The sequence below is a fragment of the Macaca fascicularis genome, chromosome 1, assembly GCF_037993035.2.
Source record: "Macaca fascicularis isolate 582-1 chromosome 1, T2T-MFA8v1.1".
Classification (NCBI taxonomy): Eukaryota; Metazoa; Chordata; class Mammalia; order Primates; family Cercopithecidae; genus Macaca; species Macaca fascicularis.
Genome location: NC_088375.1, coordinates 20,642,616 through 20,669,602, shown reverse-complemented (window position 1 = coordinate 20,669,602; position 26,987 = coordinate 20,642,616). Strand labels below are relative to the sequence as shown.

General features: G+C 50.5%; 8 non-coding genes across 8 annotated transcripts; all 8 read right to left on the bottom strand.

The window, feature by feature from the left end:
• Window positions 1-1,444: 1,444 nt before the first annotated feature.
• LOC123570633 (5S ribosomal RNA) lies at window positions 1,445-1,563 on the bottom strand. Its single transcript, XR_006694914.1, has one exon. It is a non-coding gene; the product is annotated as a 5S ribosomal RNA (ribosomal RNA).
• Window positions 1,564-4,433: 2,870 nt separating this feature from the next.
• On the bottom strand, window positions 4,434-4,552 carry LOC135968894 (5S ribosomal RNA). Its single transcript, XR_010583919.1, has one exon. It is a non-coding gene; the product is annotated as a 5S ribosomal RNA (ribosomal RNA).
• A 4,347-nt stretch (window positions 4,553-8,899) lies between these two features.
• On the bottom strand, window positions 8,900-9,018 carry LOC135968891 (5S ribosomal RNA). The gene has a single exon (XR_010583908.1). It is a non-coding gene; the product is annotated as a 5S ribosomal RNA (ribosomal RNA).
• A 2,870-nt stretch (window positions 9,019-11,888) lies between these two features.
• On the bottom strand, window positions 11,889-12,007 carry LOC135968886 (5S ribosomal RNA). The gene has a single exon (XR_010583901.1). It is a non-coding gene; the product is annotated as a 5S ribosomal RNA (ribosomal RNA).
• Window positions 12,008-16,339: 4,332 nt separating this feature from the next.
• Window positions 16,340-16,458, bottom strand: LOC135968881 (5S ribosomal RNA). The gene has a single exon (XR_010583896.1). It is a non-coding gene; the product is annotated as a 5S ribosomal RNA (ribosomal RNA).
• Window positions 16,459-19,316: 2,858 nt separating this feature from the next.
• Window positions 19,317-19,435, bottom strand: LOC135969216 (5S ribosomal RNA). Its single transcript, XR_010584355.1, has one exon. It is a non-coding gene; the product is annotated as a 5S ribosomal RNA (ribosomal RNA).
• Window positions 19,436-23,786: 4,351 nt separating this feature from the next.
• On the bottom strand, window positions 23,787-23,905 carry LOC135969211 (5S ribosomal RNA). Its single transcript, XR_010584346.1, has one exon. It is a non-coding gene; the product is annotated as a 5S ribosomal RNA (ribosomal RNA).
• A 2,854-nt stretch (window positions 23,906-26,759) lies between these two features.
• On the bottom strand, window positions 26,760-26,878 carry LOC135969210 (5S ribosomal RNA). The gene has a single exon (XR_010584345.1). It is a non-coding gene; the product is annotated as a 5S ribosomal RNA (ribosomal RNA).
• Window positions 26,879-26,987: the final 109 nt, after the last annotated feature.

Below are 26,987 nucleotides of genomic sequence, written 5' to 3'. Positions count from 1 at the left end.
AAAAAAAAAGCCTTGGACTTGACTTCTCTATCAAATATTTAGAGAACGAATAGTAATCCTTGTTAATCCTGCCAAAACCTTGAAGAGGAGGGAGTATTCCCTAACTCATTCTATGAGGCTACAATTGCCCTGATACCAAAGCAAGACAAAGATTTTACAAGAGAAAACTGTAGAATAATATCCCATATGAAGATCGATGCCTAAAACTCCTCACCATATCCTAAGACTGTGAGGTGAAATTCATCACAGAAAAGGAAAGCCAAGCAGAAGCCTAAAACTATACCCCTAGTCTGACCGGGCGCTGGTGACTCACGCCTGTAATCCTAGCACTTTGGGTATCCTAGCACTTTGGGAAAGTGGGTGGATCGCCTGAAGTTGGGAGTTCCAGACCAAGACCAAGCTAACCAACATGGAGAAGCCCCGTCTCTACTAAAAATACAAAATTAGCCAGGTGTGGTGGTGCATGCCTGTAATCCCAGCTACTCAGGAGGCTGAGGCAGGAGAATGGCGTGAACCCGGGAGGCGGAGCTTGCAGTGGGCCCAGATCTTGCCACTGCACTCCAGGTTGGGTGACAGAGTGAGACTCCGTCTGGAAGAAAAAGGAAAGAAAGAAAGAAACCAAGTAGGAAAGAAAGAAAGAAAGAAAGAAAGAAAGAAAGAAAGAAAGAAAGAAAGAAAGAAAGAAAGAAAGAAAGAAAGAAAGAAAGAGTGAGAGAGAAAGAGAGAGAGAGAAAGAAAGAGAGAGAAAGACAGAGAGAGAAAGAAAGAAGGGAAAGATAGTAAGGGAAGAAAAAGAAAAGAATGAAAGTAAGAAGGAAAGAAAGAAAGGAAGAAAGAGGCAAAGACCGAAGAAAGAATGAAACAAAGAAAGAAAGAAAGAGAAAGGAAGAAAGTGAGAAAGAAAGAAAAGCAAGAGAAAAGGAAAGAATGAAATAAAGAAAGAGAAAGAAAGAGACAGAGAGATAGGAGAAAGAAAGAAAGAAGGAAAGAAAAGAAAAGAGAAAGAAAGAAAACAAAGATAGCAAGGGAAGGAAAAGAAAAGAAGGAAAGAAAGAGAGAAAGAGCGAGAAAGAGAGAGAGAGAGAAAGAAGGAAAGAAAGAAAGAAAACAAAGAGAGAAAGAAAGAAGGAAGGAAAGAAAGAAAGAGTGATAGAGAGATAGAGAGGAAGGAAGAAAGGAAGGAAGGAAGGAAGGAAGAGAAAGAGAGAGAGACAAAGAAAGAAAGGAAAGATAGCAAGGGAAGAAACAGAAAAGAATGAAAGTAAGAAGGAAAGCAAAAGAGAGAGAAAGAGCGAGATAGAAAGAGGGAGCGATAGAAAGAAAGAAGGAAAGAAAGAAAGGAAAGAAAGAGAGAAAGAAGGAAAGAAAGAAGGAAAGAAGAGTGAGTGAGAGAAGGGAAGAAAGGAAGGTAGAAAAGAAAGAAAGAGAAGAAAGCAAGCCAAAAAGCCTACAGCACCCGGTATTCCCAGGCGGTCTCCCATCCAAGTACTAACCAGGCCCGACCCTGCTTAGCTTCCGAGATCAGACGAGATCGGGCGCGTTCAGGGTGGTATGGCCGTAGACGCCGGCAGAGGCGCCTGGCTGCCCCAAGAGCCCGGCCCAGCCATGCCCGCCGGCTTCCAGCCCGCACCGCCAGCCCGGGGTCGCCGGGCTCGGATCGGGACCCCCGAGCCGCTCGCCCGCGGCCTTCCCCCGGCTGCCGAGCTCCCGAGCTTCCACCACGTCGGGCCCGCTCGGAACAGGGAGTGCTCCGAGGCGTCAGGGCCCAGGGCCCACGATCCTGGGACCCCGGCGGGTCCTCCGCCCTGTCGTGGAGGTATTCTTTTGGATCCCTGGCCGCTGGGGAGCTCCTGCGAGGCCCCCTCTTGGCCCACCCCCCCAGAGGCGTCAGGGCTGGCCAAGGGCGAACAGCCGGCCCAGCCGCGCCTGGCCTTTTTCTCACAACGCCCCCACCACGGTCGCTTGTCCCGACCAAGACCCGGCCGGTGGGCAAGAGGGCGTGGGGGCTGGGGTGTTGGGGGATGGCCCTGCTTTGCCCCGGGCTGGCACTAGAGCCGGCAGCCTGATCCCCGGCGAGAGGGGCTGAGAGAAACCCAGAAACACCCCACCACCACCAGCAGCAAATCCACAGCCCCACACACAGACACACCCGGGCGCTCGCGCGCGGGAACCCACACACGCGCGCGCGCTCACACACAGACACACACACACACACACACACACACACACACACACACGCACACACACACACACGTGCACACAGAAACGGCTTGAAGGAGAGCAAGGAAGAGATAGATGGAGAGATTGAAACCGAGGGAGGGAGAGAGACAGCGATCGAGAGAGACAGGGGAGGTGGAGAGGGAAAGAGACAGAGAGGCAGAGATAGAGAGAGGGACAGAGAGAGCGAGAAAGACAGACAGAGAGGGAGAGACAGAGGAAAGGCGACAGAAATAGCGCGAGGTGCAGGGGCAAACCCAGAAGAGAGAGGGGCAGGGAGCTAGAGAGCGAGAGCGATAGAGCCTTGGAGAGGGAGCGCCCTGCTCCCGTAGGCAGGGCCCTTTTGAGCAGGCCGGGATAGGGTGGAGGGGGCTTGGGCTGGGCCAGAACAGGGTGGCCAGGCCGTCCATGCGAGAGGAGCAACGGAGCGCTGAGACGGGTTTTGTCTTGGATTAATTGCTTGCTTTGGGGGTGGGTTTCGTAGGCTCCTTCCTGTGTTGGCACCTCCCTGTGCTCTTGGTGCGGTGCGGTGGGCCCCTTGATTTGCAGAGTGCGCCCGCCCTTTTGGCGGGAGCCGTGGCACCGGGCGTGCCCACGGGGCCCGAGGCCTGGGTCTCTGGCGTGTCCTCGGGACTGGAGTTTACACGAAGTTGGTGGCAATGGGAATCCGGGTGCACAGGGACTGTTTTCCTGGTTGCTGGCGAAGCAATGTCCTTCCCCCGGATAAAGCAGCCCCTGCGTTCTGGAGCGGAGGTCTCGGCTGGCGTCTGTGGCACCCGCTGGCCCTGCCCGCCCCTTCCCCCGGTTTGGAAGGTTGCGGCGGCGCCCGCCCGGTGAATGGATTGAATCGCCTGTGCGTTCCGGGAGCGGGAAGGCGCCGGGAACGGCAGGGAACCCGCGCCTGCGCCTTTGGGGTCCGGCCTCCTGCCCTCCAGGGCTGGAGCCGGGCTCCTGGCCGGGCGGCGGCGAGGCGGAAGCGGTGGGATGCTGCTGCCCGGTGGTGCTTTGGTGGCGGACCCCCAGGAGGAGGTCCCCGGCTGCGGCGGGGGTGTAGGCGGGCGACAAGGGGGGAGCAGAGTCCGGGGAGGTTGGGAAGCATGGCGATAGTAGGGGCAAGGGAGGGAGAGGGGAAGCCACAAAAGCCTACAGCAGGCCGGGCGCGGTGGATCACGCCTGTAGTCCCAGCACTTTGGGAGGCCGAGGCGGGTGGATCACGACGTCAGGAGATCCAGACCAGCCTGGCTAACACGGTGAAACCCCGTCTCCACTAAAACGACAAAACATGAGCCGGGCGTGGTGGCGGGCGCCTGTAGTCCCAGCTGTTTGGGAGGCTGAGGCAGGAGAATGGCGTGAACCCGGGAGGCGGAGCTTGCAGTGAGCCGAGATCTTGCCACTGCACTCCAGGCTGGGTGACAGCGAGACTCCGTCTGGAAGAAAAAGGAAAGACAGAAAGAAAGAAGGAAAGAAAGAAAGAAGGAAGGAAAGAAAGAAAGAAGGAAGGAAGGAAGGAAGGAAGGAAGGAGGGAAAGAAAGAAAGAAAGAAAGAAAGAAAGAAAGAAAGAAAGAAAGAAAGAAAGAAAGAAAGAAAGAAAGAAAGAAAGAAAGGAAAGAAAGAAAGGAGCAAAGAGAAGAAAGAAAGAAAGAGAAAGGAAGAAAAGAAAGTGAGAAAGAAAAGCAAGAAAGAAGGAAAGAACGAAATAAAGAAAGAGAAAGAGAGAGAAAGAAAGAGACAGAGAGATAGGAGAAAGAAAGAAAGAAGGAAAGCAAGAAAGAAGGAAGAACGAGAAGAAAGAAAAGGAAGATAGCAAGGGAAGAAAAGAAAAGAATGAAAGAAAGAAGGAAAGAAAGAAAGAGCAAGCAAGAGAGAGGGAGAGAGAAAGAAAGAAGGAAAGAAAGGAGGAAGGATAGAAAGAAAGATAGAGAGGTAGAAAGAAAGAAAGAAGGAAAGACAGCAGAACGAAAGAAAGAAAGAGAGAGAGACAAAGAAAGAAAGGAAAGATAGCAAGGGAAGAAACAGAAAAGAATGAAAGTAAGAAGGAAAGCAAAAGAGAGAGAAAGAGCGAGATAGAAAGAGGGAGAGATAGAAAGAAAGAAGGAAAGAAAGAAAGAAAGGAAAGAAAGAGAGAAAGAAGGAAAGAAAGAAGGAAAGAAGAGTGAGTGAGAGAAGGGAAGAAAGGAAGGTAGAAAAGAAAGAAAGAGAAGAAAGCAAGCCAAAAAGCCTACAGCACCCGGTATTCCCAGGCGGTCTCCCATCCAAGTACTAACCAGGCCCGACCCTGCTTAGCTTCCGAGATCAGACGAGATCGGGCGCGTTCAGGGTGGTATGGCCGTAGACGCCGGCAGAGGCGCCTGGCTGCCCCAAGAGCCCGGCCCAGCCATGCCCGCCGGCTTCCAGCCCGCACCGCCAGCCCGGGGTCGTCGTGCTCGGATCGGGATCCCGGAGCCTCTTCGCCTGCTGCCTCTCCCGGCTGCCGAGCTCCCGAGCTTCCACCACGTCGGGCCCGCTCGGAACAGGGAGTGCTCCGAGGCGTCAGGGCCCACGGCCCACGATCCTGGGACCCCGTCGGGTCCTCCGCCCTGTCGCGCAGGTATTCTTTGGGATCCCTGGCCGCTCAGGAATCCTGCGAGGGCCCCTCTTGCCCCCTCACCCAGAGTCGTCGAGGCTGGCGAAGGGCGAACAGCGTATTATCAAATGTCTTCTCTGACCACAACAAAATCGAGTTAAAAATCAATAATACAAGGAAAACTGATAAACTGACCTGTTTTCTTTTTGGAAAGTAAAGAACACACTGCTATGGTCTGAATGTCCCCCAAAATTTATATGCTGAAATTTATTTGCCAATATGATAGTATTAAGAGGTGGGCACTGGCCTGGGGTGGTGGCTAACGCTGTCATCCCAGCACTTTGGAAGGGAAAGGCAGTCAGATTGTTCGAGCCCAGGAGTTCAAGACCAGCCAGGGCAAAATGGCAAAACTTGTCTCTAGAAAAAACACCAAATTCGGTGGGCGTGGTGGTGCAGGCCTGTAGTCCCAGCTACTCAGGAGGCTGAAGCAGGAGGACTGGTTGAGCCTGGGAGGTCAAGGCTGCAGTGAGCCATGATCAGGCTACAGGCTACTGCACTGCCGTAGGGGCAATAGAATGAGACCCTGTCTCAAACAAAAAAAAGAAAAAGAAAAAAAAAAAAAAAGGGTAAAAAGGTGGATTCTTTAGGAGGCGATTATCTCATGAGGGTAGAAGTCCTTATGGATGAAATTAGAGCCCTTAGAAAAGGACTTGAGTGGGTTCATTCCCTCCGTCTCCTCCGTGTGGGGACACAATGTTCTTCCCCTCTGAAAGATGAAGCAACGTTGTGTCATCTTGGAAGGAGAGACTGGGCCCTCCTTAGACACTGAATGGGCTGATGACTTGACCTTGGACACCCCAGCCTTGAGAACTGAGAGAAATAAATGTCTCTTTTTAATAAATTATCCAGTCTCAGGTATTTGAAGAGATTCAGATATTTGCTTAAACAACCAATGGGTTAAAGAAGAAACCACAAGAGAAATCAGAAAATACAGTTGGGTGTCAGTATCCACAGGGGATTGGTTCCAGGACCCCGTAAGTAGGCCAAAATCCACACAGAGTCAAGTCTTGCAGTTGGCCCTGTAAAACCTGGGCATTAAAAAAGTTAGGCCGCTGTATCCTCAGGGTTTGCGCTCTGTGAAGACTGTATTTTCAATCTGCCTTTGGTTACAGATGCAGAATTAATGAAATCAGAGGACCTACTGTACTTATTGAAAACAATTCCTGTATAAGTGCACCCTTGCAGTTCAAACCCATGTTGTTCAAGGCTCAGCTGTACTCAGAAATGAATGAAAATGAAAACACAGCATAGCCAAACTTTGGGATGCAGTGAAAGCAGTGCTAACAGGGAAATTTATAGTGTGAAATGCTTACATGAAAAAAACCTAAAGAAAGCCAGGCGTCGCGGTTAATGCCTGTAATCCCAGCACTTTGGGAGGCTGAGGTGAGCCAATCACCTGAGGTCAGGAGTTCGAGACTAGCCTGAACAACAGGGAGAAACCCTGTCTCTGCTGAAAATACAAAATTAGCCGGTTGTGGTGGCAGGCGCCTGTAATCCCAGCGACTTGGGAGGCTGAAGCAAGAGAATTGCTTAAACCTGGGAGGCAGAGGTTGCAGTGAGCCGAGATCGCACCATTGCACTCCAGCCTGGGCAACAAGAGCGAGACTCCCTCTCAAAAGAAAACAAAACAAAAAACACCCAAAGGACCTCAAATTAGCAATCTAAATTTACAATTTAGGCACTAGAAAAGAACAAATTAAACCCTAGGAAGGAAAGAAAGAAAGATTAATTCAGAAATAAATAAAACAGAAAATACAAAAATGGAGAAAATCAACAAAACTGAAAGTTGGTTTTTTGAAAGATAAAATTGACAAACTTTATGGAGTGACTAAGAAAAAAAGAGAGAATACTCAAATTACGAAAATGAGAAATGGAAGTGGGGACATTACTATTGGATCCAGTCAAAATGAAAACGATTGGCAGGGTGAAGTGGCTCACACCTATAATCCCAGCACTTTGGGAGGCCGAGGCATGCAGATCACTTGAGGTTAGGAGTTCAAGACTAACCTGGCCAACATGGTGAAACCATCTCTACTAAAAATACAAAAAAAATTAGCCGGGTGTGGTGGTAGGCCCCTGTAATCCCAGCTACTCGGGAGGTTCAGGCAGGTGAATCACTTTAGCTCAGGAGTTCAAGACCAGCCTGGGAGATATGGTCAAACCCGGTCTTTACAAAAAAAAAAAAAAGATAAAAAGGAAAGAAAAAAATAAATAAATTAAAGAAAGAAAGAAAGAAAGAAAGAAAGAAGAAAATTCAGCCCATCTTGATGGCAAAAGCCTGTTGTCCCAGCTACTGAGGAGGCTGAGGTAGGAGGATCGCTTGAACCTGGGAGGTGGAGGTTGTAATGAGCCTAGATCACACCACTGCACTCTAGCCTAGGTGACAGATGAGATCCTGTCTCAAAGAAATAAATGAATAGGATTGTAAGAGAGTGCTAAGAACAATTGTACACCAACATATTGGATAACTTGGATGAAATGGATAAATTCCTAGGAACATGAACCCTACCAAGACTAAATCACAAAGAAAGTGAAAATCTGAATAGACTAGTAACTAGTAAGGAGACTGAATCAGTAACCCAATATCTCCTGCCAAAAAAAAAAAAAAAAAAAAAAAAAGCCTTGGACTTGACTTCTCTATCAAATATTTAGAGAACGAATAGTAATCCTTGTTAATCCTGCCAAAACCTTGAAGAGGAGGGAGTATTCCCTAACTCATTCTATGAGGCTACAATTGCCCTGATACCAAAGCAAGACAAAGATTTTACAAGAGAAAACTGTAGAATAATATCCCATATGAAGATCGATGCCTAAAACTCCTCACCATATCCTAAGACTGTGAGGTGAAATTCATCACAGAAAAGGAAAGCCAAGCAGAAGCCTAAAACTATACCCCTAGTCTGACCGGGCGCTGGTGACTCACGCCTGTAATCCTAGCACTTTGGGTATCCTAGCACTTTGGGAAAGTGGGTGGATCGCCTGAAGTTGGGAGTTCCAGACCAAGACCAAGCTAACCAACATGGAGAAGCCCCGTCTCTACTAAAAATACAAAATTAGCCAGGTGTGGTGGTGCATGCCTGTAATCCCAGCTACTCAGGAGGCTGAGGCAGGAGAATGGCGTGAACCCGGGAGGCGGAGCTTGCAGTGGGCCCAGATCTTGCCACTGCACTCCAGGTTGGGTGACAGAGTGAGACTCCGTCTGGAAGAAAAAGGAAAGAAAGAAAGAAACCAAGTAGGAAAGAAAGAAAGAAAGAAAGAAAGAAAGAAAGAAAGAAAGAAAGAAAGAAAGAAAGAAAGAAAGAAAGAAAGAAAGAGTGAGAGAGAAAGAGAGAGAGAGAGAGAAAGAAAGAGAGAGAAAGACAGAGAGAGAAAGAAAGAAGGGAAAGATAGTAAGGGAAGAAAAAGAAAAGAATGAAAGTAAGAAGGAAAGAAAGAAAGGAAGAAAGAGGCAAAGACCGAAGAAAGAATGAAACAAAGAAAGAAAGAAAGAAAGAGAAAGGAAGAAAGTGAGAAAGAAAGAAAAGCAAGAGAAAAGGAAAGAATGAAATAAAGAAAGAGAAAGAAAGAGACAGAGAGATAGGAGAAAGAAAGAAAGAAGGAAAGAAAAGAAAAGAGAAAGAAAGAAAACAAAGATAGCAAGGGAAGGAAAAGAAAAGAAGGAAAGAAAGAGAGAAAGAGCGAGAAAGAGAGAGAGAGAGAAAGAAGGAAAGAAAGAAAGAAAACAAAGAGAGAAAGAAAGAAGGAAGGAAAGAAAGAAAGAGTGATAGAGAGATAGAGAGGAAGGAAGAAAGGAAGGAAGGAAGGAAGGAAGAGAAAGAGAGAGAGACAAAGAAAGAAAGGAAAGATAGCAAGGGAAGAAACAGAAAAGAATGAAAGTAAGAAGGAAAGCAAAAGAGAGAGAAAGAGCGAGATAGAAAGAGGGAGCGATAGAAAGAAAGAAGGAAAGAAAGAAAGGAAAGAAAGAGAGAAAGAAGGAAAGAAAGAAGGAAAGAAGAGTGAGTGAGAGAAGGGAAGAAAGGAAGGTAGAAAAGAAAGAAAGAGAAGAAAGCAAGCCAAAAAGCCTACAGCACCCGGTATTCCCAGGCGGTCTCCCATCCAAGTACTAACCAGGCCCGACCCTGCTTAGCTTCCGAGATCAGACGAGATCGGGCGCGTTCAGGGTGGTATGGCCGTAGACGCCGGCAGAGGCGCCTGGCTGCCCCAAGAGCCCGGCCCAGCCATGCCCGCCGGCTTCCAGCCCGCACCGCCAGCCCGGGGTCGCCGGGCTCGGATCGGGACCCCCGAGCCGCTCGCCCGCGGCCTTCCCCCGGCTGCCGAGCTCCCGAGCTTCCACCACGTCGGGCCCGCTCGGAACAGGGAGTGCTCCGAGGCGTCAGGGCCCAGGGCCCACGATCCTGGGACCCCGGCGGGTCCTCCGCCCTGTCGTGGAGGTATTCTTTTGGATCCCTGGCCGCTGGGGAGCTCCTGCGAGGCCCCCTCTTGGCCCACCCCCCCAGAGGCGTCAGGGCTGGCCAAGGGCGAACAGCCGGCCCAGCCGCGCCTGGCCTTTTTCTCACAACGCCCCCACCACGGTCGCTTGTCCCGACCAAGACCCGGCCGGTGGGCAAGAGGGCGTGGGGGCTGGGGTGTTGGAGGATGGCCCTGCTTTGCCCCGGGCTGGCACTAGAGCCGGCAGCCTGATCCCCGGCGAGAGGGGCTGAGAGAAACCCAGAAACACCCCACCACCACCAGCAGCAAATCCACAGCCCCACACACAGACACACCCGGGCGCTCGCGCGCGGGAACCCACACACGCGCGCGCGCTCACACACAGACACACACACACACACACACACACACACACACACACGCACACACACACACGTGCACACAGAAACGGCTTGAAGGAGAGCAAGGAAGAGATAGATGGAGAGATTGAAACCGAGGGAGGGAGAGAGACAGCGATCGAGAGAGACAGGGGAGGTGGAGAGGGAAAGAGACAGAGAGGCAGAGATAGAGAGAGGGACAGAGAGAGCGAGAAAGACAGACAGAGAGGGAGAGACAGAGGAAAGGCGACAGAAATAGCGCGAGGTGCAGGGGCAAACCCAGAAGAGAGAGGGGCAGGGAGCTAGAGAGCGAGAGCGATAGAGCCTTGGAGAGGGAGCGCCCTGCTCCCGTAGGCAGGGCCCTTTTGAGCAGGCCGGGATAGGGTGGAGGGGGCTTGGGCTGGGCCAGAACAGGGTGGCCAGGCCGTCCATGCGAGAGGAGCAACGGAGCGCTGAGACGGGTTTTGTCTTGGATTAATTGCTTGCTTTGGGGGTGGGTTTCGTAGGCTCCTTCCTGTGTTGGCACCTCCCTGTGCTCTTGGTGCGGTGCGGTGGGCCCCTTGATTTGCAGAGTGCGCCCGCCCTTTTGGCGGGAGCCGTGGCACCGGGCGTGCCCACGGGGCCCGAGGCCTGGGTCTCTGGCGTGTCCTCGGGACTGGAGTTTACACGAAGTTGGTGGCAATGGGAATCCGGGTGCACAGGGACTGTTTTCCTGGTTGCTGGCGAAGCAATGTCCTTCCCCCGGATAAAGCAGCCCCTGCGTTCTGGAGCGGAGGTCTCGGCTGGCGTCTGTGGCACCCGCTGGCCCTGCCCGCCCCTTCCCCCGGTTTGGAAGGTTGCGGCGGCGCCCGCCCGGTGAATGGATTGAATCGCCTGTGCGTTCCGGGAGCGGGAAGGCGCCGGGAACGGCAGGGAACCCGCGCCTGCGCCTTTGGGGTCCGGCCTCCTGCCCTCCAGGGCTGGAGCCGGGCTCCTGGCCGGGCGGCGGCGAGGCGGAAGCGGTGGGATGCTGCTGCCCGGTGGTGCTTTGGTGGCGGACCCCCAGGAGGAGGTCCCCGGCTGCGGCGGGGGTGTAGGCGGGCGACAAGGGGGGAGCAGAGTCCGGGGAGGTTGGGAAGCATGGCGATAGTAGGGGCAAGGGAGGGAGAGGGGAAGCCACAAAAGCCTACAGCAGGCCGGGCGCGGTGGATCACGCCTGTAGTCCCAGCACTTTGGGAGGCCGAGGCGGGTGGATCACGACGTCAGGAGATCCAGACCAGCCTGGCTAACACGGTGAAACCCCGTCTCCACTAAAACGACAAAACATGAGCCGGGCGTGGTGGCGGGCGCCTGTAGTCCCAGCTGTTTGGGAGGCTGAGGCAGGAGAATGGCGTGAACCCGGGAGGCGGAGCTTGCAGTGAGCCGAGATCTTGCCACTGCACTCCAGGCTGGGTGACAGCGAGACTCCGTCTGGAAGAAAAAGGAAAGACAGAAAGAAAGAAGGAAAGAAAGAAAGAAGGAAGGAAAGAAAGAAAGAAGGAAGGAAGGAAGGAAGGAAGGAAGGAAGGAAGGAAGGAAGGAAGGAAGGAGGGAAAGAAAGAAAGAAAGAAAGAAAGAAAGAAAGAAAGAAAGAAAGAAAGAAAGAAAGAAAGGAAAGAAAGAAAGGAGCAAAGAGAAGAAAGAAAGAAAGAGAAAGGAAGAAAAGAAAGTGAGAAAGAAAAGCAAGAAAGAAGGAAAGAACGAAATAAAGAAAGAGAAAGAGAGAGAAAGAAAGAGACAGAGAGATAGGAGAAAGAAAGAAAGAAGGAAAGCAAGAAAGAAGGAAGAACGAGAAGAAAGAAAAGGAAGATAGCAAGGGAAGAAAAGAAAAGAATGAAAGAAAGAAGGAAAGAAAGAAAGAGCAAGCAAGAGAGAGGGAGAGAGAAAGAAAGAAGGAAAGAAAGGAGGAAGGATAGAAAGAAAGATAGAGAGGTAGAAAGAAAGAAAGAAGGAAAGACAGCAGAACGAAAGAAAGAAAGAGAGAGAGACAAAGAAAGAAAGGAAAGATAGCAAGGGAAGAAACAGAAAAGAATGAAAGTAAGAAGGAAAGCAAAAGAGAGAGAAAGAGCGAGATAGAAAGAGGGAGAGATAGAAAGAAAGAAGGAAAGAAAGAAAGAAAGGAAAGAAAGAGAGAAAGAAGGAAAGAAAGAAGGAAAGAAGAGTGAGTGAGAGAAGGGAAGAAAGGAAGGTAGAAAAGAAAGAAAGAGAAGAAAGCAAGCCAAAAAGCCTACAGCACCCGGTATTCCCAGGCGGTCTCCCATCCAAGTACTAACCAGGCCCGACCCTGCTTAGCTTCCGAGATCAGACGAGATCGGGCGCGTTCAGGGTGGTATGGCCGTAGACGCCGGCAGAGGCGCCTGGCTGCCCCAAGAGCCCGGCCCAGCCATGCCCGCCGGCTTCCAGCCCGCACCGCCAGCCCGGGGTCGTCGTGCTCGGATCGGGATCCCGGAGCCTCTTCGCCTGCTGCCTCTCCCGGCTGCCGAGCTCCCGAGCTTCCACCACGTCGGGCCCGCTCGGAACAGGGAGTGCTCCGAGGCGTCAGGGCCCACGGCCCACGATCCTGGGACCCCGTCGGGTCCTCCGCCCTGTCGCGCAGGTATTCTTTGGGATCCCTGGCCGCTCAGGAATCCTGCGAGGGCCCCTCTTGCCCCCTCACCCAGAGTCGTCGAGGCTGGCGAAGGGCGAACAGCGTATTATCAAATGTCTTCTCTGACCACAACAAAATCGAGTTAAAAATCAATAATACAAGGAAAACTGATAAACTGACCTGTTTTCTTTTTGGAAAGTAAAGAACACACTGCTATGGTCTGAATGTCCCCCAAAATTTATATGCTGAAATTTATTTGCCAATATGATAGTATTAAGAGGTGGGCACTGGCCTGGGGTGGTGGCTAACGCTGTCATCCCAGCACTTTGGAAGGGAAAGGCAGTCAGATTGTTCGAGCCCAGGAGTTCAAGACCAGCCAGGGCAAAATGGCAAAACTTGTCTCTAGAAAAAACACCAAATTCGGTGGGCGTGGTGGTGCAGGCCTGTAGTCCCAGCTACTCAGGAGGCTGAAGCAGGAGGACTGGTTGAGCCTGGGAGGTCAAGGCTGCAGTGAGCCATGATCAGGCTACAGGCTACTGCACTGCCGTAGGGGCAATAGAATGAGACCCTGTCTCAAACAAAAAAAAGAAAAAGAAAAAAAAAAAAAAAGGGTAAAAAGGTGGATTCTTTAGGAGGCGATTATCTCATGAGGGTAGAAGTCCTTATGGATGAAATTAGAGCCCTTAGAAAAGGACTTGAGTGGGTTCATTCCCTCCGTCTCCTCCGTGTGGGGACACAATGTTCTTCCCCTCTGAAAGATGAAGCAACGTTGTGTCATCTTGGAAGGAGAGACTGGGCCCTCCTTAGACACTGAATGGGCTGATGACTTGACCTTGGACACCCCAGCCTTGAGAACTGAGAGAAATAAATGTCTCTTTTTAATAAATTATCCAGTCTCAGGTATTTGAAGAGATTCAGATATTTGCTTAAACAACCAATGGGTTAAAGAAGAAACCACAAGAGAAATCAGAAAATACAGTTGGGTGTCAGTATCCACAGGGGATTGGTTCCAGGACCCCGTAAGTAGGCCAAAATCCACACAGAGTCAAGTCTTGCAGTTGGCCCTGTAAAACCTGGGCATTAAAAAAGTTAGGCCGCTGTATCCTCAGGGTTTGCGCTCTGTGAAGACTGTATTTTCAATCTGCCTTTGGTTACAGATGCAGAATTAATGAAATCAGAGGACCTACTGTACTTATTGAAAACAATTCCTGTATAAGTGCACCCTTGCAGTTCAAACCCATGTTGTTCAAGGCTCAGCTGTACTCAGAAATGAATGAAAATGAAAACACAGCATAGCCAAACTTTGGGATGCAGTGAAAGCAGTGCTAACAGGGAAATTTATAGTGTGAAATGCTTACATGAAAAAAACCTAAAGAAAGCCAGGCGTCGCGGTTAATGCCTGTAATCCCAGCACTTTGGGAGGCTGAGGTGAGCCAATCACCTGAGGTCAGGAGTTCGAGACTAGCCTGAACAACAGGGAGAAACCCTGTCTCTGCTGAAAATACAAAATTAGCCGGTTGTGGTGGCAGGCGCCTGTAATCCCAGCGACTTGGGAGGCTGAAGCAAGAGAATTGCTTAAACCTGGGAGGCAGAGGTTGCAGTGAGCCGAGATCGCACCATTGCACTCCAGCCTGGGCAACAAGAGCGAGACTCCCTCTCAAAAGAAAACAAAACAAAAAACACCCAAAGGACCTCAAATTAGCAATCTAAATTTACAATTTAGGCACTAGAAAAGAACAAATTAAACCCTAGGAAGGAAAGAAAGAAAGATTAATTCAGAAATAAATAAAACAGAAAATACAAAAATGGAGAAAATCAACAAAACTGAAAGTTGGTTTTTTGAAAGATAAAATTGACAAACTTTATGGAGTGACTAAGAAAAAAAGAGAGAATACTCAAATTACGAAAATGAGAAATGGAAGTGGGGACATTACTATTGGATCCAGTCAAAATGAAAACGATTGGCAGGGTGAAGTGGCTCACACCTATAATCCCAGCACTTTGGGAGGCCGAGGCATGCAGATCACTTGAGGTTAGGAGTTCAAGACTAACCTGGCCAACATGGTGAAACCATCTCTACTAAAAATACAAAAAAAATTAGCCGGGTGTGGTGGTAGGCCCCTGTAATCCCAGCTACTCGGGAGGTTCAGGCAGGTGAATCACTTTAGCTCAGGAGTTCAAGACCAGCCTGGGAGATATGGTCAAACCCGGTCTTTACAAAAAAAAAAAAAAGATAAAAAGGAAAGAAAAAAATAAATAAATTAAAGAAAGAAAGAAAGAAAGAAAGAAAGAAGAAAATTCAGCCCATCTTGATGGCAAAAGCCTGTTGTCCCAGCTACTGAGGAGGCTGAGGTAGGAGGATCGCTTGAACCTGGGAGGTGGAGGTTGTAATGAGCCTAGATCACACCACTGCACTCTAGCCTAGGTGACAGATGAGATCCTGTCTCAAAGAAATAAATGAATAGGATTGTAAGAGAGTGCTAAGAACAATTGTACACCAACATATTGGATAACTTGGATGAAATGGATAAATTCCTAGGAACATGAACCCTACCAAGACTAAATCACAAAGAAAGTGAAAATCTGAATAGACTAGTAACTAGTAAGGAGACTGAATCAGTAACCCAATATCTCCTGCCAAAAAAAAAAAAAAAAAAAAAAAAAAGCCTTGGACTTGACTTCTCTATCAAATATTTAGAGAACGAATAGTAATCCTTGTTAATCCTGCCAAAACCTTGAAGAGGAGGGAGTATTCCCTAACTCATTCTATGAGGCTACAATTGCCCTGATACCAAAGCAAGACAAAGATTTTACAAGAGAAAACTGTAGAATAATATCCCATATGAAGATCGATGCCTAAAACTCCTCACCATATCCTAAGACTGTGAGGTGAAATTCATCACAGAAAAGGAAAGCCAAGCAGAAGCCTAAAACTATACCCCTAGTCTGACCGGGCGCTGGTGACTCACGCCTGTAATCCTAGCACTTTGGGTATCCTAGCACTTTGGGAAAGTGGGTGGATCGCCTGAAGTTGGGAGTTCCAGACCAAGACCAAGCTAACCAACATGGAGAAGCCCCGTCTCTACTAAAAATACAAAATTAGCCAGGTGTGGTGGTGCATGCCTGTAATCCCAGCTACTCAGGAGGCTGAGGCAGGAGAATGGCGTGAACCCGGGAGGCGGAGCTTGCAGTGGGCCCAGATCTTGCCACTGCACTCCAGGTTGGGTGACAGAGTGAGACTCCGTCTGGAAGAAAAAGGAAAGAAAGAAAGAAACCAAGTAGGAAAGAAAGAAAGAAAGAAAGAAAGAAAGAAAGAAAGAAAGAAAGAAAGAAAGAAAGAAAGAAAGAAAGAGTGAGAGAGAAAGAGAGAGAGAGAAAGAAAGAGAGAGAAAGACAGAGAGAGAAAGAAAGAAGGGAAAGATAGTAAGGGAAGAAAAAGAAAAGAATGAAAGTAAGAAGGAAAGAAAGAAAGGAAGAAAGAGGCAAAGACCGAAGAAAGAATGAAACAAAGAAAGAAAGAAAGAGAAAGGAAGAAAGTGAGAAAGAAAGAAAAGCAAGAGAAAAGGAAAGAATGAAATAAAGAAAGAGAAAGAAAGAGACAGAGAGATAGGAGAAAGAAAGAAAGAAGGAAAGAAAAGAAAAGAGAAAGAAAGAAAACAAAGATAGCAAGGGAAGGAAAAGAAAAGAAGGAAAGAAAGAGAGAAAGAGCGAGAAAGAGAGAGAGAGAGAAAGAAGGAAAGAAAGAAAGAAAACAAAGAGAGAAAGAAAGAAGGAAGGAAAGAAAGAAAGAGTGATAGAGAGATAGAGAGGAAGGAAGAAAGGAAGGAAGGAAGGAAGGAAGAGAAAGAGAGAGAGACAAAGAAAGAAAGGAAAGATAGCAAGGGAAGAAACAGAAAAGAATGAAAGTAAGAAGGAAAGCAAAAGAGAGAGAAAGAGCGAGATAGAAAGAGGGAGCGATAGAAAGAAAGAAGGAAAGAAAGAAAGGAAAGAAAGAGAGAAAGAAGGAAAGAAAGAAGGAAAGAAGAGTGAGTGAGAGAAGGGAAGAAAGGAAGGTAGAAAAGAAAGAAAGAGAAGAAAGCAAGCCAAAAAGCCTACAGCACCCGGTATTCCCAGGCGGTCTCCCATCCAAGTACTAACCAGGCCCGACCCTGCTTAGCTTCCGAGATCAGACGAGATCGGGCGCGTTCAGGGTGGTATGGCCGTAGACGCCGGCAGAGGCGCCTGGCTGCCCCAAGAGCCCGGCCCAGCCATGCCCGCCGGCTTCCAGCCCGCACCGCCAGCCCGGGGTCGCCGGGCTCGGATCGGGACCCCCGAGCCGCTCGCCCGCGGCCTTCCCCCGGCTGCCGAGCTCCCGAGCTTCCACCACGTCGGGCCCGCTCGGAACAGGGAGTGCTCCGAGGCGTCAGGGCCCAGGGCCCACGATCCTGGGACCCCGGCGGGTCCTCCGCCCTGTCGTGGAGGTATTCTTTTGGATCCCTGGCCGCTGGGGAGCTCCTGCGAGGCCCCCTCTTGGCCCACCCCCCCAGAGGCGTCAGGGCTGGCCAAGGGCGAACAGCCGGCCCAGCCGCGCCTGGCCTTTTTCTCACAACGCCCCCACCACGGTCGCTTGTCCCGACCAAGACCCGGCCGGTGGGCAAGAGGGCGTGGGGGCTGGGGTGTTGGGGGATGGCCCTGCTTTGCCCCGGGCTGGCACTAGAGCCGGCAGCCTGATCCCCGGCGAGAGGGGCTGAGAGAAACCCAGAAACACCCCACCACCACCAGCAGCAAATCCACAGCCCCACACACAGACACACCCGGGCGCTCGCGCGCGGGAACCCACACACGCGCGCGCGCTCACACACAGACACACACACACACACACACACACACACACACACACACGCACACACACACACACGTGCACACAGAAACGGCTTGAAGGAGAGCAAGGAAGAGATAGATGGAGAGATTGAAACCGAGGGAGGGAGAGAGACAGCGATCGAGAGAGACAGGGGAGGTGGAGAGGGAAAGAGACAGAGAGGCAGAGATAGAGAGAGGGACAGAGAGAGCGAGAAAGACAGACAGAGAGGGAGAGACAGAGGAAAGGCGACAGAAATAGCGCGAGGTGCAGGGGCAAACCCAGAAGAGAGAGGGGCAGGGAGCTAGAGAGCGAGAGCGATAGAGCCTTGGAGAGGGAGCGCCCTGCTCCCGTAGGCAGGGCCCTTTTGAGCAGGCCGGGATAGGGTGGAGGGGGCTTGGGCTGGGCCAGAACAGGGTGGCCAGGCCGTCCATGCGAGAGGAGCAACGGAGCGCTGAGACGGGTTTTGTCTTGGATTAATTGCTTGCTTTGGGGGTGGGTTTCGTAGGCTCCTTCCTGTGTTGGCACCTCCCTGTGCTCTTGGTGCGGTGCGGTGGGCCCCTTGATTTGCAGAGTGCGCCCGCCCTTTTGGCGGGAGCCGTGGCACCGGGCGTGCCCACGGGGCCCGAGGCCTGGGTCTCTGGCGTGTCCTCGGGACTGGAGTTTACACGAAGTTGGTGGCAATGGGAATCCGGGTGCACAGGGACTGTTTTCCTGGTTGCTGGCGAAGCAATGTCCTTCCCCCGGATAAAGCAGCCCCTGCGTTCTGGAGCGGAGGTCTCGGCTGGCGTCTGTGGCACCCGCTGGCCCTGCCCGCCCCTTCCCCCGGTTTGGAAGGTTGCGGCGGCGCCCGCCCGGTGAATGGATTGAATCGCCTGTGCGTTCCGGGAGCGGGAAGGCGCCGGGAACGGCAGGGAACCCGCGCCTGCGCCTTTGGGGTCCGGCCTCCTGCCCTCCAGGGCTGGAGCCGGGCTCCTGGCCGGGCGGCGGCGAGGCGGAAGCGGTGGGATGCTGCTGCCCGGTGGTGCTTTGGTGGCGGACCCCCAGGAGGAGGTCCCCGGCTGCGGCGGGGGTGTAGGCGGGCGACAAGGGGGGAGCAGAGTCCGGGGAGGTTGGGAAGCATGGCGATAGTAGGGGCAAGGGAGGGAGAGGGGAAGCCACAAAAGCCTACAGCAGGCCGGGCGCGGTGGATCACGCCTGTAGTCCCAGCACTTTGGGAGGCCGAGGCGGGTGGATCACGACGTCAGGAGATCCAGACCAGCCTGGCTAACACGGTGAAACCCCGTCTCCACTAAAACGACAAAACATGAGCCGGGCGTGGTGGCGGGCGCCTGTAGTCCCAGCTGTTTGGGAGGCTGAGGCAGGAGAATGGCGTGAACCCGGGAGGCGGAGCTTGCAGTGAGCCGAGATCTTGCCACTGCACTCCAGGCTGGGTGACAGCGAGACTCCGTCTGGAAGAAAAAGGAAAGACAGAAAGAAAGAAGGAAAGAAAGAAAGAAGGAAGGAAAGAAAGAAAGAAGGAAGGAAGGAAGGAAGGAAGGAAGGAGGGAAAGAAAGAAAGAAAGAAAGAAAGAAAGAAAGAAAGAAAGAAAGAAAGAAAGAAAGAAAGAAAGAAAGGAAAGAAAGAAAGGAGCAAAGAGAAGAAAGAAAGAAAGAGAAAGGAAGAAAAGAAAGTGAGAAAGAAAAGCAAGAAAGAAGGAAAGAACGAAATAAAGAAAGAGAAAGAGAGAGAAAGAAAGAGACAGAGAGATAGGAGAAAGAAAGAAAGAAGGAAAGCAAGAAAGAAGGAAGAACGAGAAGAAAGAAAAGGAAGATAGCAAGGGAAGAAAAGAAAAGAATGAAAGAAAGAAGGAAAGAAAGAAAGAGCAAGCAAGAGAGAGGGAGAGAGAAAGAAAGAAGGAAAGAAAGGAGGAAGGATAGAAAGAAAGATAGAGAGGTAGAAAGAAAGAAAGAAGGAAAGACAGCAGAACGAAAGAAAGAAAGAGAGAGAGACAAAGAAAGAAAGGAAAGATAGCAAGGGAAGAAACAGAAAAGAATGAAAGTAAGAAGGAAAGCAAAAGAGAGAGAAAGAGCGAGATAGAAAGAGGGAGAGATAGAAAGAAAGAAGGAAAGAAAGAAAGAAAGGAAAGAAAGAGAGAAAGAAGGAAAGAAAGAAGGAAAGAAGAGTGAGTGAGAGAAGGGAAGAAAGGAAGGTAGAAAAGAAAGAAAGAGAAGAAAGCAAGCCAAAAAGCCTACAGCACCCGGTATTCCCAGGCGGTCTCCCATCCAAGTACTAACCAGGCCCGACCCTGCTTAGCTTCCGAGATCAGACGAGATCGGGCGCGTTCAGGGTGGTATGGCCGTAGACGCCGGCAGAGGCGCCTGGCTGCCCCAAGAGCCCGGCCCAGCCATGCCCGCCGGCTTCCAGCCCGCACCGCCAGCCCGGGGTCGTCGTGCTCGGATCGGGATCCCGGAGCCTCTTCGCCTGCTGCCTCTCCCGGCTGCCGAGCTCCCGAGCTTCCACCACGTCGGGCCCGCTCGGAACAGGGAGTGCTCCGAGGCGTCAGGGCCCACGGCCCACGATCCTGGGACCCCGTCGGGTCCTCCGCCCTGTCGCGCAGGTATTCTTTGGGATCCCTGGCCGCTCAGGAATCCTGCGAGGGCCCCTCTTGCCCCCTCACCCAGAGTCGTCGAGGCTGGCGAAGGGCGAACAGCGTATTATCAAATGTCTTCTCTGACCACAACAAAATCGAGTTAAAAATCAATAATACAAGGAAAACTGATAAACTGACCTGTTTTCTTTTTGGAAAGTAAAGAACACACTGCTATGGTCTGAATGTCCCCCAAAATTTATATGCTGAAATTTATTTGCCAATATGATAGTATTAAGAGGTGGGCACTGGCCTGGGGTGGTGGCTAACGCTGTCATCCCAGCACTTTGGAAGGGAAAGGCAGTCAGATTGTTCGAGCCCAGGAGTTCAAGACCAGCCAGGGCAAAATGGCAAAACTTGTCTCTAGAAAAAACACCAAATTCGGTGGGCGTGGTGGTGCAGGCCTGTAGTCCCAGCTACTCAGGAGGCTGAAGCAGGAGGACTGGTTGAGCCTGGGAGGTCAAGGCTGCAGTGAGCCATGATCAGGCTACAGGCTACTGCACTGCCGTAGGGGCAATAGAATGAGACCCTGTCTCAAACAAAAAAAAGAAAAAGAAAAAAAAAAAAAAAGGGTAAAAAGGTGGATTCTTTAGGAGGCGATTATCTCATGAGGGTAGAAGTCCTTATGGATGAAATTAGAGCCCTTAGAAAAGGACTTGAGTGGGTTCATTCCCTCCGTCTCCTCCGTGTGGGGACACAATGTTCTTCCCCTCTGAAAGATGAAGCAACGTTGTGTCATCTTGGAAGGAGAGACTGGGCCCTCCTTAGACACTGAATGGGCTGATGACTTGACCTTGGACACCCCAGCCTTGAGAACTGAGAGAAATAAATGTCTCTTTTTAATAAATTATCCAGTCTCAGGTATTTGAAGAGATTCAGATATTTGCTTAAACAACCAATGGGTTAAAGAAGAAACCACAAGAGAAATCAGAAAATACAGTTGGGTGTCAGTATCCACAGGGGATTGGTTCCAGGACCCCGTAAGTAGGCCAAAATCCACACAGAGTCAAGTCTTGCAGTTGGCCCTGTAAAACCTGGGCATTAAAAAAGTTAGGCCGCTGTATCCTCAGGGTTTGCGCTCTGTGAAGACTGTATTTTCAATCTGCCTTTGGTTACAGATGCAGAATTAATGAAATCAGAGGACCTACTGTACTTATTGAAAACAATTCCTGTATAAGTGCACCCTTGCAGTTCAAACCCATGTTGTTCAAGGCTCAGCTGTACTCAGAAATGAATGAAAATGAAAACACAGCATAGCCAAACTTTGGGATGCAGTGAAAGCAGTGCTAACAGGGAAATTTATAGTGTGAAATGCTTACATGAAAAAAACCTAAAGAAAGCCAGGCGTCGCGGTTAATGCCTGTAATCCCAGCACTTTGGGAGGCTGAGGTGAGCCAATCACCTGAGGTCAGGAGTTCGAGACTAGCCTGAACAACAGGGAGAAACCCTGTCTCTGCTGAAAATACAAAATTAGCCGGTTGTGGTGGCAGGCGCCTGTAATCCCAGCGACTTGGGAGGCTGAAGCAAGAGAATTGCTTAAACCTGGGAGGCAGAGGTTGCAGTGAGCCGAGATCGCACCATTGCACTCCAGCCTGGGCAACAAGAGCGAGACTCCCTCTCAAAAGAAAACAAAACAAAAAACACCCAAAGGACCTCAAATTAGCAATCTAAATTTACAATTTAGGCACTAGAAAAGAACAAATTAAACCCTAGGAAGGAAAGAAAGAAAGATTAATTCAGAAATAAATAAAACAGAAAATACAAAAATGGAGAAAATCAACAAAACTGAAAGTTGGTTTTTTGAAAGATAAAATTGACAAACTTTATGGAGTGACTAAGAAAAAAAGAGAGAATACTCAAATTACGAAAATGAGAAATGGAAGTGGGGACATTACTATTGGATCCAGTCAAAATGAAAACGATTGGCAGGGTGAAGTGGCTCACACCTATAATCCCAGCACTTTGGGAGGCCGAGGCATGCAGATCACTTGAGGTTAGGAGTTCAAGACTAACCTGGCCAACATGGTGAAACCATCTCTACTAAAAATACAAAAAAAATTAGCCGGGTGTGGTGGTAGGCCCCTGTAATCCCAGCTACTCGGGAGGTTCAGGCAGGTGAATCACTTTAGCTCAGGAGTTCAAGACCAGCCTGGGAGATATGGTCAAACCCGGTCTTTACAAAAAAAAAAAAAAGATAAAAAGGAAAGAAAAAAATAAATAAATTAAAGAAAGAAAGAAAGAAAGAAAGAAAGAAGAAAATTCAGCCCATCTTGATGGCAAAAGCCTGTTGTCCCAGCTACTGAGGAGGCTGAGGTAGGAGGATCGCTTGAACCTGGGAGGTGGAGGTTGTAATGAGCCTAGATCACACCACTGCACTCTAGCCTAGGTGACAGATGAGATCCTGTCTCAAAGAAATAAATGAATAGGATTGTAAGAGAGTGCTAAGAACAATTGTACACCAACATATTGGATAACTTGGATGAAATGGATAAATTCCTAGGAACATGAACCCTACCAAGACTAAATCACAAAGAAAGTGAAAATCTGAATAGACTAGTAACTAGTAAGGAGACTGAATCAGTAACCCAATATCTCCTGCCAAAAAAAAAAAAAAAAAAAAAAAAAGCCTTGGACTTGACTTCTCTATCAAATATTTAGAGAACGAATAGTAATCCTTGTTAATCCTGCCAAAACCTTGAAGAGGAGGGAGTATTCCCTAACTCATTCTATGAGGCTACAATTGCCCTGATACCAAAGCAAGACAAAGATTTTACAAGAGAAAACTGTAGAATAATATCCCATATGAAGATCGATGCCTAAAACTCCTCACCATATCCTAAGACTGTGAGGTGAAATTCATCACAGAAAAGGAAAGCCAAGCAGAAGCCTAAAACTATACCCCTAGTCTGACCGGGCGCTGGTGACTCACGCCTGTAATCCTAGCACTTTGGGTATCCTAGCACTTTGGGAAAGTGGGTGGATCGCCTGAAGTTGGGAGTTCCAGACCAAGACCAAGCTAACCAACATGGAGAAGCCCCGTCTCTACTAAAAATACAAAATTAGCCAGGTGTGGTGGTGCATGCCTGTAATCCCAGCTACTCAGGAGGCTGAGGCAGGAGAATGGCGTGAACCCGGGAGGCGGAGCTTGCAGTGGGCCCAGATCTTGCCACTGCACTCCAGGTTGGGTGACAGAGTGAGACTCCGTCTGGAAGAAAAAGGAAAGAAAGAAAGAAACCAAGTAGGAAAGAAAGAAAGAAAGAAAGAAAGAAAGAAAGAAAGAAAGAAAGAAAGAAAGAAAGAAAGAAAGAAAGAAAGAAAGAAAGAGTGAGAGAGAAAGAGAGAGAGAGAGAGAAAGAAAGAGAGAGAAAGACAGAGAGAGAAAGAAAGAAGGGAAAGATAGTAAGGGAAGAAAAAGAAAAGAATGAAAGTAAGAAGGAAAGAAAGAAAGGAAGAAAGAGGCAAAGACCGAAGAAAGAATGAAACAAAGAAAGAAAGAAAGAAAGAGAAAGGAAGAAAGTGAGAAAGAAAGAAAAGCAAGAGAAAAGGAAAGAATGAAATAAAGAAAGAGAAAGAAAGAGACAGAGAGATAGGAGAAAGAAAGAAAGAAGGAAAGAAAAGAAAAGAGAAAGAAAGAAAACAAAGATAGCAAGGGAAGGAAAAGAAAAGAAGGAAAGAAAGAGAGAAAGAGCGAGAAAGAGAGAGAGAGAGAAAGAAGGAAAGAAAGAAAGAAAACAAAGAGAGAAAGAAAGAAGGAAGGAAAGAAAGAAAGAGTGATAGAGAGATAGAGAGGAAGGAAGAAAGGAAGGAAGGAAGGAAGGAAGAGAAAGAGAGAGAGACAAAGAAAGAAAGGAAAGATAGCAAGGGAAGAAACAGAAAAGAATGAAAGTAAGAAGGAAAGCAAAAGAGAGAGAAAGAGCGAGATAGAAAGAGGGAGCGATAGAAAGAAAGAAGGAAAGAAAGAAAGGAAAGAAAGAGAGAAAGAAGGAAAGAAAGAAGGAAAGAAGAGTGAGTGAGAGAAGGGAAGAAAGGAAGGTAGAAAAGAAAGAAAGAGAAGAAAGCAAGCCAAAAAGCCTACAGCACCCGGTATTCCCAGGCGGTCTCCCATCCAAGTACTAACCAGGCCCGACCCTGCTTAGCTTCCGAGATCAGACGAGATCGGGCGCGTTCAGGGTGGTATGGCCGTAGACGCCGGCAGAGGCGCCTGGCTGCCCCAAGAGCCCGGCCCAGCCATGCCCGCCGGCTTCCAGCCCGCACCGCCAGCCCGGGGTCGCCGGGCTCGGATCGGGACCCCCGAGCCGCTCGCCCGCGGCCTTCCCCCGGCTGCCGAGCTCCCGAGCTTCCACCACGTCGGGCCCGCTCGGAACAGGGAGTGCTCCGAGGCGTCAGGGCCCAGGGCCCACGATCCTGGGACCCCGGCGGGTCCTCCGCCCTGTCGTGGAGGTATTCTTTTGGATCCCTGGCCGCTGGGGAGCTCCTGCGAGGCCCCCTCTTGGCCCACCCCCCCAGAGGCGTCAGGGCTGGCCAAGGGCGAACAGCCGGCCCAGCCGCGCCTGGCCTTTTTCTCACAACGCCCCCACCACGGTCGCTTGTCCCGACCAAGACCCGGCCGGTGGGCAAGAGGGCGTGGGGGCTGGGGTGTTGGAGGATGGCCCTGCTTTGCCCCGGGCTGGCACTAGAGCCGGCAGCCTGATCCCCGGCGAGAGGGGCTGAGAGAAACCCAGAAACACCCCACCACCACCAGCAGCAAATCCACAGCCCCACACACAGACACACCCGGGCGCTCGCGCGCGGGAACCCACACACGCGCGCGCGCTCACACACAGACACACACACACACACACACACACACACACACACACGCACACACACACACGTGCACACAGAAACGGCTTGAAGGAGAGCAAGGAAGAGATAGATGGAGAGATTGAAACCGAGGGAGGGAGAGAGACAGCGATCGAGAGAGACAGGGGAGGTGGAGAGGGAAAGAGACAGAGAGGCAGAGATAGAGAGAGGGACAGAGAGAGCGAGAAAGACAGACAGAGAGGGAGAGACAGAGGAAAGGCGACAGAAATAGCGCGAGGTGCAGGGGCAAACCCAGAAGAGAGAGGGGCAGGGAGCTAGAGAGCGAGAGCGATAGAGCCTTGGAGAGGGAGCGCCCTGCTCCCGTAGGCAGGGCCCTTTTGAGCAGGCCGGGATAGGGTGGAGGGGGCTTGGGCTGGGCCAGAACAGGGTGGCCAGGCCGTCCATGCGAGAGGAGCAACGGAGCGCTGAGACGGGTTTTGTCTTGGATTAATTGCTTGCTTTGGGGGTGGGTTTCGTAGGCTCCTTCCTGTGTTGGCACCTCCCTGTGCTCTTGGTGCGGTGCGGTGGGCCCCTTGATTTGCAGAGTGCGCCCGCCCTTTTGGCGGGAGCCGTGGCACCGGGCGTGCCCACGGGGCCCGAGGCCTGGGTCTCTGGCGTGTCCTCGGGACTGGAGTTTACACGAAGTTGGTGGCAATGGGAATCCGGGTGCACAGGGACTGTTTTCCTGGTTGCTGGCGAAGCAATGTCCTTCCCCCGGATAAAGCAGCCCCTGCGTTCTGGAGCGGAGGTCTCGGCTGGCGTCTGTGGCACCCGCTGGCCCTGCCCGCCCCTTCCCCCGGTTTGGAAGGTTGCGGCGGCGCCCGCCCGGTGAATGGATTGAATCGCCTGTGCGTTCCGGGAGCGGGAAGGCGCCGGGAACGGCAGGGAACCCGCGCCTGCGCCTTTGGGGTCCGGCCTCCTGCCCTCCAGGGCTGGAGCCGGGCTCCTGGCCGGGCGGCGGCGAGGCGGAAGCGGTGGGATGCTGCTGCCCGGTGGTGCTTTGGTGGCGGACCCCCAGGAGGAGGTCCCCGGCTGCGGCGGGGGTGTAGGCGGGCGACAAGGGGGGAGCAGAGTCCGGGGAGGTTGGGAAGCATGGCGATAGTAGGGGCAAGGGAGGGAGAGGGGAAGCCACAAAAGCCTACAGCAGGCCGGGCGCGGTGGATCACGCCTGTAGTCCCAGCACTTTGGGAGGCCGAGGCGGGTGGATCACGACGTCAGGAGATCCAGACCAGCCTGGCTAACACGGTGAAACCCCGTCTCCACTAAAACGACAAAACATGAGCCGGGCGTGGTGGCGGGCGCCTGTAGTCCCAGCTGTTTGGGAGGCTGAGGCAGGAGAATGGCGTGAACCCGGGAGGCGGAGCTTGCAGTGAGCCGAGATCTTGCCACTGCACTCCAGGCTGGGTGACAGCGAGACTCCGTCTGGAAGAAAAAGGAAAGACAGAAAGAAAGAAGGAAAGAAAGAAAGAAGGAAGGAAAGAAAGAAAGAAGGAAGGAAGGAAGGAAGGAAGGAAGGAGGGAAAGAAAGAAAGAAAGAAAGAAAGAAAGAAAGAAAGAAAGAAAGAAAGAAAGAAAGAAAGAAAGAAAGGAAAGAAAGAAAGGAGCAAAGAGAAGAAAGAAAGAAAGAGAAAGGAAGAAAAGAAAGTGAGAAAGAAAAGCAAGAAAGAAGGAAAGAACGAAATAAAGAAAGAGAAAGAGAGAGAAAGAAAGAGACAGAGAGATAGGAGAAAGAAAGAAAGAAGGAAAGCAAGAAAGAAGGAAGAACGAGAAGAAAGAAAAGGAAGATAGCAAGGGAAGAAAAGAAAAGAATGAAAGAAAGAAGGAAAGAAAGAAAGAGCAAGCAAGAGAGAGGGAGAGAGAAAGAAAGAAGGAAAGAAAGGAGGAAGGATAGAAAGAAAGATAGAGAGGTAGAAAGAAAGAAAGAAGGAAAGACAGCAGAACGAAAGAAAGAAAGAGAGAGAGACAAAGAAAGAAAGGAAAGATAGCAAGGGAAGAAACAGAAAAGAATGAAAGTAAGAAGGAAAGCAAAAGAGAGAGAAAGAGCGAGATAGAAAGAGGGAGAGATAGAAAGAAAGAAGGAAAGAAAGAAAGAAAGGAAAGAAAGAGAGAAAGAAGGAAAGAAAGAAGGAAAGAAGAGTGAGTGAGAGAAGGGAAGAAAGGAAGGTAGAAAAGAAAGAAAGAGAAGAAAGCAAGCCAAAAAGCCTACAGCACCCGGTATTCCCAGGCGGTCTCCCATCCAAGTACTAACCAGGCCCGACCCTGCTTAGCTTCCGAGATCAGACGAGATCGGGCGCGTTCAGGGTGGTATGGCCGTAGACGCCGGCAGAGGCGCCTGGCTGCCCCAAGAGCCCGGCCCAGCCATGCCCGCCGGCTTCCAGCCCGCACCGCCAGCCCGGGGTCGTCGTGCTCGGATCGGGATCCCGGAGC